Genomic DNA, 11,212 nt, shown 5'->3' on the forward strand with positions numbered 1-11,212 from the left:
TTATTTATTTATTTATTTATTTATTTATTTATTTATTTATTTATTTATTTATTTATTTATTTATTTATTTATTTATTTATTTATTTATTTATTTATTTATTTATTTATTTATTTATTTATTTATTTATTTATTTATTTGGTTGCACCAGGTCTTAGTTACGGCAGACGAGCTCCTTAGTTTTGGCTCGCGGGCTCCTTAGTTTTGGCATGTGAACGCTTAGTTGCGGCATGCATGCGGGATCTAGTTCCCTGACCAGGGGTTGAACCCAGGCCCCCTGCTCCCTCTGGGAGCACAGAGTCCTATCCACTGCGCCACCAGGGAAGTCCCCACTGAAGAGTTTTAAAGAGGAGCAGGACATGATCTGCTCCACGTCTAAAAAGAGTATTGATTTGGAAAATGGCCTGTAAGGGGCACAAGGAGGATTATTTAGGAACTTTAAGGAACAGTTGAAAATCGTATTCAAGAGCTCAGCCTCTTACCTGTTGATGAACTTCTCTGTGCCTCAGTTCCTCATTTGTAAAACGGGGTTAAAAATGGTACACCTACCTTGAGGGTTATTTTGAGATTAAAAAGAACTAGTATTTGTAATACACTTAGACAGTGCCCGGCACATAGAAAGTGCTTTATAAGCCATTTACTCTTATTATGACTGCATTAGTCCAGAGGAAAGATGATGTAAGCTTTGAGTGGTAGCGGTGAAATTATTTTGGTGGAAGACTGCAGCTGTAGGAGGCTGTGGTGTTAAAAGGTTTATGGAAGGTAGATGGGAGACGTGAGTGGGCGGCATGGGAAATGAAGTAATCATAGATGACTTCAGAGTTTTTGGCGTAAGCAATTGTGCTGATGGGGGTCCCATTTATGCAGTGGAAAAGACTGGAGGTCAATTTAGGACATATCAGATCTTCACGTGGCTATACTAAGTAATAGTTGATCAATGGGCCAGAGCTCAGGGAAGAGTTTGGACTGAAGTTATGAATATGTTCTTCATTTTTGCAAGAGGGAAAATATTTAGTAATATAATTTGAATTGGACATTTAGTAATAATATTTAAAGGCACTCAAATCCTAAGAAATTTGATAGATCAAACACATGTAAAATTATACTTGTATAAATCATTCACTGAAGCATTGTTTGTAATAGTACAGTTTGTAAATCACCTAAATAGCCACTGATAGGGGACTGGTTAAATAGCCTGTAATATGATCATAAATGGAATATTCTACCACTGATAAGAGAATTAGTCAAATCCATATGTCCTGATATATCAATAAAATGCTGCTCAAGAGACACTGTTCAGTGAAAAAATAAGATGCACAGCAAAATGTATAAAAGACTACATTTGTGTGTGCTCCACACCTCTCCTCTAGAAAACAGATTTGCAATGTTATATTCATGGATTATTTCAGGAAGGATACACAATTGCTAACAACTGTAGCAATGGCTAGAGGACAGGAGTTGATCAAGATTTACTTTTTACTCCATGTTCTTTGGTATCATTGAATTTAGAACCACATTCATGCATTACAAACATTTTAAGTATGTAAAAAAAAATTAAAACATGGTTTCGGGGGGAAAAAATCACTCTGGTAGCACTGTGGAGCAATGTGCAACAAACTGGCATCAGGAGACCAATTAGCAGGCTACTGCAATACTCCAAGTGAGAGAAGATGAGTACTCGGGCTAGGGCTGTGTCAATGAGGGTGGAAAGAAGAGCTGCTTCCAAGAAGCATTTTACAGGTAGAATTCAAACTCAGAGGAAAGGCTGGTTATGGGGGTGAAAGCAAGACAGGATGACTCCCAGGGTTTGGGCTAAGAAAGATTTTGTACTCGGAGTCACTCCCCCCCAAGGTCTGCCCATTCCTCCAATAGCTCCTGGAAGGCTGGATGGACAGAGATCTTCCTGGGAAAGCTGAAGAGAGGGGCTGGGGGGAGTTTCTAAGTGAACAGAGAGCTCCAGCCACCACCATTGCCCACCCCCCGCCCCCACACACAGCATCACACGGACTCCTGGACTGTACCTCATGCTCTCACCAGAGAAGCTGAAACACATGCTTTCCTACTCAGTGCATTCGGAAAAAAGAATACCCATCGACATTCTCCTCCTTTCCTTCCTGCCAACGAGCAGCAGAAATGCCTCCAACATAAAGAAAAGATTTCTAATTTTTTTCATTTTCCCCGTCTAAGAGTTGAATTTCCCCTCTTAGAGAAAATTCCTCCTACTTTGGATTAGCCTGACCCAGAGTAGCCGCAGGATGCTGTATTTGCATGCCGCAATTCTATTGGCTGAAGCCAGCTGGAAAGGGGTGTTGAGTAATTGTCAGCCTCTTCAGAAGGAGTTAACATATCATGAGCTTGCGAGTCAGGAGGTAACAGCTTGCTTACAAGGCAGCTTTGCCCAAGATGTGTCCTGGCTCTGGAAAGTTAAGGTGGAGGTGGCTTCAGACAGCTGTGGGACCTCTGCCCATATTTTTTTGTTTTCCCCAAAAGCCAGTAAAAAAAAAAAAAATGCTAACTCTGCTCACATTCCACAAGGATGAGTCTTGTTTATCCCTAGGCACAGCGGTACCCGCCAAAAAACTGCTAATCCGTTTTCCCTTTACTGGAGAGACTGAGTCAGGACTCAGGGGGACTATTCTCACCTCTCAGACAGCCCTTGCTGGCCCTCCTCTGACTTTGTGCAGACTGAGAAGAGCTGAGCTCAGCCAAGCCAAAACCCTGAGGTTGAGCCTGAAAAAGCCCAGGCAGCCCCACAGCCCATGCTCTGCCAGGCGCTGCTGCCCAGGAGATGGGCACGAGCAAGATCTCACCAGCGGGCAGGTCCTGACCTTCATGGGAGAGTCCAGTCCTTTGCTTTGGAAACCAGCAACCCCCCTCGCCACCTCTAGCCGCCTTTGAGAGAAGAGGAAACCACCATCAGCCCCTCACATACAAGGTTCACATCCTCAGTCTTTTCCGACTCACTGCCCAACCCATGACTATATTAACCAGGTAGTTTATTTTCTGTATTCTGATGCTCTGACATCTGGGGTGACCGCCCCTCCCAGGGGCAGCCAATTCCTGGAAGCAGTAAACCACTCACCCACCAGCGCACCTTTCAAATGCAAACCAACCAATTCAATCAACCAAACTAATTAACCAATCTAATTCAATTAACCAGTCGGATTTGAGGGTGCCCACACCCTCAACCATCTCCTTTATCAGGCTCTCACATTCCAGATCACTAGCCACCTGCCCTAATCATCCCATGGCCAGGTACCAGCCAACTGGAGACACCCTTGTGCCCCAGAGACCACTGAGATTATTCAAACTAGCCAATCCTAAACCTGTTTAATCTGCCTCATCTGTCCCTTCCCACAGAAACCACAATAATGGCTCTTGCCCACGATTTCCCCTTTGCCTCCATCTCCAACACTAGTGCTTTCCCAGTGTGGCCCCACCCCCACCCCCCCGTAGAGTGGCGTGCATCCCTCTTGAGATCTATGAATATAACCAACTACCTTTGCAGTGGTAGTCATCTCCTCATCTGCTGGCCCTGCCATACCTAAATAATAATAAACCCTATATTTTTAAACAATGACCTCAGACCTCAGCTCCCACCAGCTTCTGAAACTGTCCTCACGCGGTGACCACCTTGTTGCTAAATCTAATGAATGCCTTCTAGTCTTTACTTGACACCACTGACCACTTGCCCATTCCTGGCGTGCGGCTCTCTCCTGGCTCTCCTATCCCTCTGGCACTTTCTCACACTCCTTTGTGGCTTAAACACCAGTGCTCCTTCAGGTCCTGTCCTGGGTTTTGTTTTCTTCTAGGACCACAATGCCCCCTGGGCGCTCATTACCACCTATTTGCCAACACCTACTAGACATTTGCCCTCCGATCAGACCTTGCTCCTCGGCCCCAGCCTGGACCTCTGCACTGCGCGTCCCACAGGACCTCAAACTCAACATGGCTGACATTGAACTCATGATCTTTTGCCCCAAAGCTGCCTCATCTCTTCTCTTCTTTCAGAGCAACCACACCAAAAACCTGGGAATTCTTGCCAGACCTCACCAAACACACCGACGAAGTGCCCGTGTGCTGTGAATTCTCCCGTGTGGGTCTCTCTCATCTGCCCCACCTCTTCCATCTCCACTGCTCCTGCCCCATTTCAGGCCCTCATCCCCTTCAACCGAACTCCTACGGTCCCCAGTTGTGCGGCATCCAGTCCTGTGCATCCTTCCAATCCCACACCATCGCATCAGTTTCCACTCATCTCTCCAGAAAGCAAGTCTCCTCACACTTCTCCCTGTTTCTGAGCCTGCCATGGCTCCCCACTGCTTACTGGATAAAGTCTAAAACCTTTAGCCTTATAAATCCAGTCTTCTGTGATCTGGCTTCTTCTCCCTCCCCAGCCACATCGCAGGCACCATCCCTCCACTCCCCCTGCCCACTCCATGTGTGAACCACACAGAACTTCAGAATGTGTTATTCCCCAGACACAGTTCACGCTTCCATGCCTTTGTTTCTGAGACTCCCTCTGTTGGAAACGCCTTTCTTCTCCTTTCCGGAAAAGTAACCACTACTTTCTCCCAAACTCTCCTTGGAATTTCCTCCCTTTTTTGCCTGACAAACAGCACCGACGATACTTGATTACTCTTATTTCTTTATATGTTCATTCAAAGATATTTATTAAGAATCTACTTTGTGCTAGGACCTGGAGGCCCTAGAGGTACAACCGTAAATAAGGCAGACACAGACCCTGACCTCAAGGAAGTGTCTATCACACCACCCTGCTCCCCCAGAAGCTGCCTTCTGCCTCTCCACCTCTGCTCTGAACCCACTACAAGACGAAAGGACCAGCTGAGCAGGAGACGCTCCATGTGGCCCTCTGTTAATCCCCTACACCGCCCCAGAGTAATCTTTTGAAAGAATGCATCTCTCTGGCCATTCCGCACCCTTCCGATAAAACTTTGATGACCTCACATTACCCACGTCCCTCAACTGAGTCTTCCCCGTTTCGCCAGCGATCCCTCTCAACATTCATTGCCACAGGCAACCCCAAACCACCTGTATTTTCCCACATCCGCTTTGCTTTGCTTTGTCTCTATGCCTTTGTTCATGCCCTCTCCTTCACCTTAAATGCCCTTCCTTCTCTTCACCTGGTTTATTTGTTATCTACTGCTGTGTAACAAACCACTTGGACTAGTAACTAAAGGCAACAACCATTCTGTGAGTCAGCAGTTTGGTCAGGGGTCAGCTGGGACGGCTCATGTGTACTCCAAACGGACTTACAGGGCTCACCCATGCATTTGTGGTCAGCTGACAGGTGGACTGGGGGCTGGACGATCCTGGAACGTCTCACTCAATACCTGGCAATTCGGTGGGGCTGTTAACTGGAGCATTTCAGTTCAGGTCTCTCCACGCGGCTAGCCTGGGCTGCCTCACGTGGCAGCTGGGCTCTAAGAAGCAAGCCCTCTTCCCTTTTACAGCCATCGCTGAAGTGCCAGCGGCCAAAATGAAGTTCAATCCCTTTGTGAATTTTCACCGATGGAAAACCGGAAAAGGAATTTCAGTGCACCTTCCCACATTCGCAGGAAGATTATGTCTTCCCCTCTCTCTAAAGAGCTGAGACAGAAGTACAATGTTCGATCCATGCCCATCCGAAAGGACAATGAAGTTCAGGTTGTACGAGGGCACTACAAAGGGCAGCAAATTGGCAAAGTGGTCCAGGTTTACAGGAAGAAATATGTCATCTGCAATGAACGAGTGCAGCGGGAGAAGGCTAATGGTACGACTGTCCATGTGGGCATTCACTCCAGCAAGGTGGTTATCACCAGGCTAAAACTGAACAAAGACCGCAGAATGTAAAGCCAAATCTTGCCGAACAGGAAAGGAAAAAGGCAAAATATAAGAAAGAAACAATTGAGAAGATGCAGGAAGAAAGTAATCTTGTATACAACTTTCATTAAAAACTGTTAAAATGAAAACAAAAAAAAGAAGCAGCAAGCCCTAATGCACAAGCATTTATGAAGTTTCTGCCTGATCACGTTTGCTCAAATCCCATTGGCCAACGTATGTCATATAGCTGAGCCCAGAATCAATATGGAAGAGGTGTGACTCCCTGGGGGAGCCATTAAGGTAGCAATCTACCACAGTCTGCCCTCTACCCCTAATGATGCACAGCCTTCCCACATGTGAAATATACGCCCCCTACCAAAACACCCAAAGTAGTATCCAGTCATGACAGCAGGCTCACAGTCCTTGATCTCATAACATGCAGCAGGTCTGGATGTGGCTGAATCTCCTGGGGTACAACTCCTCGGGTGTGGCTCCTTTTGATCCAGAAGCCTGTGAGCTAACAAGACAAGAAATCTGCTCCCCACGTGCCCAGCATACAATGGTAAATCACGTACAGGATAACCTCAGTAGATGCTCCCCTTACAAGGGGGAGAAACAGGAGGCACGTAGCAATCATGGAATTCAAAGCCATTCTGGAATCCAGCCAGGCACTATTATCAGGACCCCTACTCCAGAGGCAGGGAATGTTACTTGAATAGAGCTCAGTTCCCCTTGGCTTCTAGTTATATCCTCTGGGCTCTTGGTTCTGCCCTCTGAGAGGATTTTCTTTTCCATAAGAAAAGGCCTGTGTGAATATTGGCCAGCTTACTGCCCATAGACAGTTGAGGGGCCCAAGGCATCTTTTCATTTTCAACTGTGTCATTCCCTTTGAGTCCAAACTGATAGAGTTCTTGCCAATACAATGCTCTTTAAAACTTTATGGGTTTTCTGTGCGTATTATTGGGTTCACTTTGTGCACCAAAAGTCACATGCATAAGTAGTTTCAAGAAGACTCTATTTCTGCTGTGGGACAGCATCCTTAATTTTCTCAGAAACCCTTTTGTTTAACTGAGAAGGTCTACTAAGCACCGTCTTAAATCTTCTTGGGGTCTGAACAAAGTTTCTACAATCATATGCTTGATTTAGGCTAGTTCTCACTTTGCGGATCTATTGCCTGCTGGAGAGACCGGAAATGAGACCAGTTTTCTTTTCCATCTCAGCAAACTGAACAGATCCTCATTTAGCTCATCTCTCTTATAATACCTTATCATGCCAGCTAGAAGCACCCAAGTGACACTTTCAGCATTCTGTCTCTAGATCCCTTTAGCTAAATCCACAATCTCAGTAGGTGCGTTTTCTGTTACCAAAAAAGCAATGTTTTTGCCAATTGTTTCCCCACCGTATATAACATGAGTCACCCTTGGTCCAGCCTCCAAGCAGTTTCCTTACGGCTTTGCCAGCCTCTCCCACCAGTTCATTCACAGCCCCTCCAGCCTGCACTACAGCCTCCTTGCTGCCTACCATGCAAACCTTTGCCCACCACCCAGTTCCAAAGCCACTGCCCCATGTTTAGGTTTTTAAAGCATGTTTAGGTACCACACTTCTAGGTACCAATTTATGTAGCAGGTACCTATTGCTCCATAACAAATCACCTAAAACAACAGCTTCAAACAACCACCGTTTTATTAAGTTCATGGATTCCGTGGATCAGGAATTCAGACTTGTCTCTGTCCCGCAATATCTGGGGCCTCAGCTTGAAAACTCGAACAGTTAGGCGGACAACTCAAACAGCTTGGGGCTGGGTTGTCTGGAAGCTTCTTTATCTACATGACTGGAGCCTGGGCTGAAATGACTCTGAAAGCTAGGTTCACCTGGGTCTAGAGTGTTTACATGATGCCTCTCCACAGGACGGGGGCTTCAACAGCAGAGCCTTAGGGTCATCAGACATTGCATATGGCGGTTCCAAGAGCAAGTGTCCCAGAAAACAAAGTAAAAGCTATATGGCCTTTCTAAGACCTAAATTCAAAAGTCTTTTAGCATCACTTCTGTCGTATTCTGTCGGTGGGAGCAGTCACAAATCCATTAAGACTCAGGTGGGACACAGACTTCACTTCTTGAGAAAGGAAGATCAAAGAATTTCTATCCAGGTTTTAAAACCACCTTAGTAGGCTTATTGGGGGTGGTTCATTTCTGTTCTTGGTGGCATCAGTTAGGATTACACATGTGTTTGTGATCATGTGGCAGGTTAACTGGGGGCTAGCTGATCCCAAGTGGTGGTTGATGCAAACTGAGACACCTCAGTTCTCTACGTGGTCGCTCAAACTTTCTCATGTGGCAACTGAATTCCAAGAAGGCAAGTCCCAACTACAAACACTTATCAGGCTTCTGCTTGCATCTCCTTTGCTGACAGCCCATTGGCCAAAGCAAGGCACATGGCCAAGTCCAGAGTCAATGAAGATGGAGATCACATGAGGGCATGGACATCAGGATACGTGATTCATTGGAGGTCAGTACTGTAACAATCTACTACACCTGGGTAACTCCCATTTTTCTTTAGACTCAGTTCATGCCTCCCCTCTTCCAACAAGGCCTCTCTTGACAGACTGGGTCATTAGTTGTCCCTTCTTTGAGCTGCCACAATACTTTACACACATCTCTACCTCTGCACTTACCCTACTGTCTTCTATCTATTTACCATTTTCATCTCCCCCACTGGACAAGCCTTAGAAGGCAGACTGCGCTCTATTGATCTTTGTACTCCCAGTGTCTAGCCCTGTGTCTAGAACATTGTGCCTAACAATAATGTCTTTCAGGACTTCCCTGATGGCACAGTGGTTAAGAATCCGCCTGCCAACGCAGGGGACATGGGTTCGAGCCCTGGTCCGGGAAGATCCCACATGCCGAGGAGCAACCAAGCCCGTGCGCCACAACTACTGAGCCTGCGTGCCACAACTACTGAAGCCCAGGCACCTAGAGCCTGTGCTCCACAACGAGAGAAGCCACTGCAATGAGAAGCCCACGCACTGCAACGAAGAGTAGCCCCCGCTCGCCACAACTAGAGAAGGCCCACACGCAGCAACCAAGACCCAAAGCAGCCAAAAGTAAACAAAGAAATAAGGTTTTAAAAATAAAAAATGTCTTTTAATTATTTGATTAGTTAAACATTCACGAATAAACCTTCTTAAATAAATGTTGAAAGTGTTATCTCCATTGGTGCTTTGACCTCTCGCCCTCTGCCCTGCATTCTAAGAGAAACTTCTCTTTTTTGTCATACTCTCCAACCAAACATGCAGTTCTTCGGGGAGTGACCTCACTCAAGGAGTTGACCTCAACTAGAGATTAGGAGAGGCAGCAGAGGGTCAAGCCGTGGTTCCAAGATTTTTCAATTACATAGACTATTCATATTTCCAGAGAAGTTTGGGGAGCAACAGAAAGTTACCACTTTTCTTTTTGTGCCTAGAAGGGACATTAAAAACACACCATCTACCACCATCAGTTCAAAAAAGTGGAAAGGTATAACCTTAGAATGAAAAAATAGACCACTGCAAGGAAGGGCCGGTGTGTGGCCTCAATTAGCCCAAAATTAGGGCTCAAAAGCTGTCTTAACATGTGATCCAATTGGGAGGGTCTCAAGTGGCCTAACCACAAATTCTCCTTCCCAATTATCAGTTTCTGCTGATAAGTTCTTCTGGTCAATTAACCCTCCTTTTCACAGGGACCAGGTATAATCCCTGCTTATCCCTGAGAATCAGGCTTCCGTTCCCTGCCAGCCCACAGAATTATTCAAACAAGCCAATCATATCCTCCTGCGGGAAATGAGCATTCCATCCTTTGGATACGACAAAGCCTGCCTCTCACAGCTCCTGCTTTTTCACTATTCCTGAGTGCAGCCCCTGAGTGGCAGTGCCTGGCATGTGGTGTCTTCCTCCGGGCTGTAAGTACAGGTGACTAATGAACTGCTGTCAATCACATCTGTCCAGTGTCAGGTGTCACGTGTTCAACCATCTCCAAAACCCTAGGGTGGGAATCTGGGAATCCTCCCTTAACAACAGAGTGAATAGGAGGTGATCAGAACAAAGCAGCAACCTGACAGCTATGTTCAGAGCACGCCACATTGTCCTTGTTTTTCTCATTTCACCATGCAGCAGTGAAGCCAGTCTGGCAGAAGTCTGAAGACCCACCCTGGGAGCAGTGGAGAGCACTGTACACGGAGTCAGGAGACCTGGGATCTAGCTAGTCTTGCCTGTGCTCCAAAATATTTGCCTGACCTTTGACAAATCATTAACCGTTGTGGGCCTCATTTTCCAGCTATAAAATGATGAGATGGCTTCTGCCACCTCTGTGATTAAAAAGACAATCTGATGAAATAGGGAAATAAAGAGTGAATGGCTGGTAGTCCCTTGGTCATCCTAAAGGAATGTGCATTTTTATTACTTTTGGGGTTGTTTTTTATATTTATTTATTTATTTGGTTGCACCGGGTCTTAGTTGTGGCAGGTGGGCTCCTTAGTTTTGGCATGCGAACTCTTAGTTGCAGCATGCATGTGGGATCTAGTTCCCTGACCGGGGATCGGACCCGGGCCCCCTGCACTGGGAGCGCAGAGTCTTAACCACTGCGCCACCAGGTAAGTCCCAGAATGTGCATTTTTAGAGGTGTATTTACTCCATGTGTCTCTAGATGGGGCAACTGGAGATGATGAGAGAGGAAAGATCTAAGGGACCAACAGGGCAGCCACAGTCTGCCGGTAAATCTTGCCTTGGGTGGATTCCTCTAAACCCTTCCTGCTTTCAGCACTCCTACCCTGTGCCATTAGCAAATGGGAGTTTTAAATCTCCTCCCCATCACCACCCTGTGTTCCATCCCAGCCCCTAAATGTCTCACTTGAGCCATTAACTCCATCCAGCCGGAGACCTTGCTTTAGCAGACACACAATTGCGGCACCCTCTAGAGTCCACACTCCCCACCCCCTCCTGAAGTGAAGTGCTTGGGGACCCAGAAAATAGGCCAGGTCCTCATAAACTTATCAAAATAGCACAGCTAGGCCTTCCAACCAGCAACACTCAGAGACTGGGCCATAGAGTGGAAAACAGAGCATGCAGGGTCTTGTCCAGACAGAGTCCAGATATCTCCGGTAGTTAAGGGGGCCTCTGGGTATCCTCATGTCTTGCCAAAAGAAGTAACCATCTCCAGCCCCACCTGTGTGTGTGTGTGTGTTCCGGTGGGGGGGTGGGGGTGGTTAGGCTGAAGCTAAAGCAACTAAAGCAACTGTGCTCTGATAGGAAAGATCCCTGGACTGAGAACCAGAAAGCTGTTAAGCAGGAAAGACACTGCGTGGAGTGCCAAGGAGGAGGCTAGCACGTATTGAATGCAGCAGGAAGATGAAAGGGAAAAAGG

General features: G+C 46.5%; 1 pseudogene; it reads left to right on the plus strand.

Moving 5' to 3' along the window:
• Positions 1-5,495: 5,495 nt before the first annotated feature.
• Positions 5,496-5,949, plus strand: LOC103074325 (60S ribosomal protein L26 pseudogene; annotated as a pseudogene).
• Positions 5,950-11,212: the final 5,263 nt, after the last annotated feature.

Source organism: Lipotes vexillifer, unplaced genomic scaffold (assembly GCF_000442215.2).
Source record: "Lipotes vexillifer unplaced genomic scaffold, Lipotes_vexillifer_v1.1 scaffold753, whole genome shotgun sequence".
NCBI classification, from domain to species: Eukaryota; Metazoa; Chordata; class Mammalia; order Artiodactyla; family Lipotidae; genus Lipotes; species Lipotes vexillifer.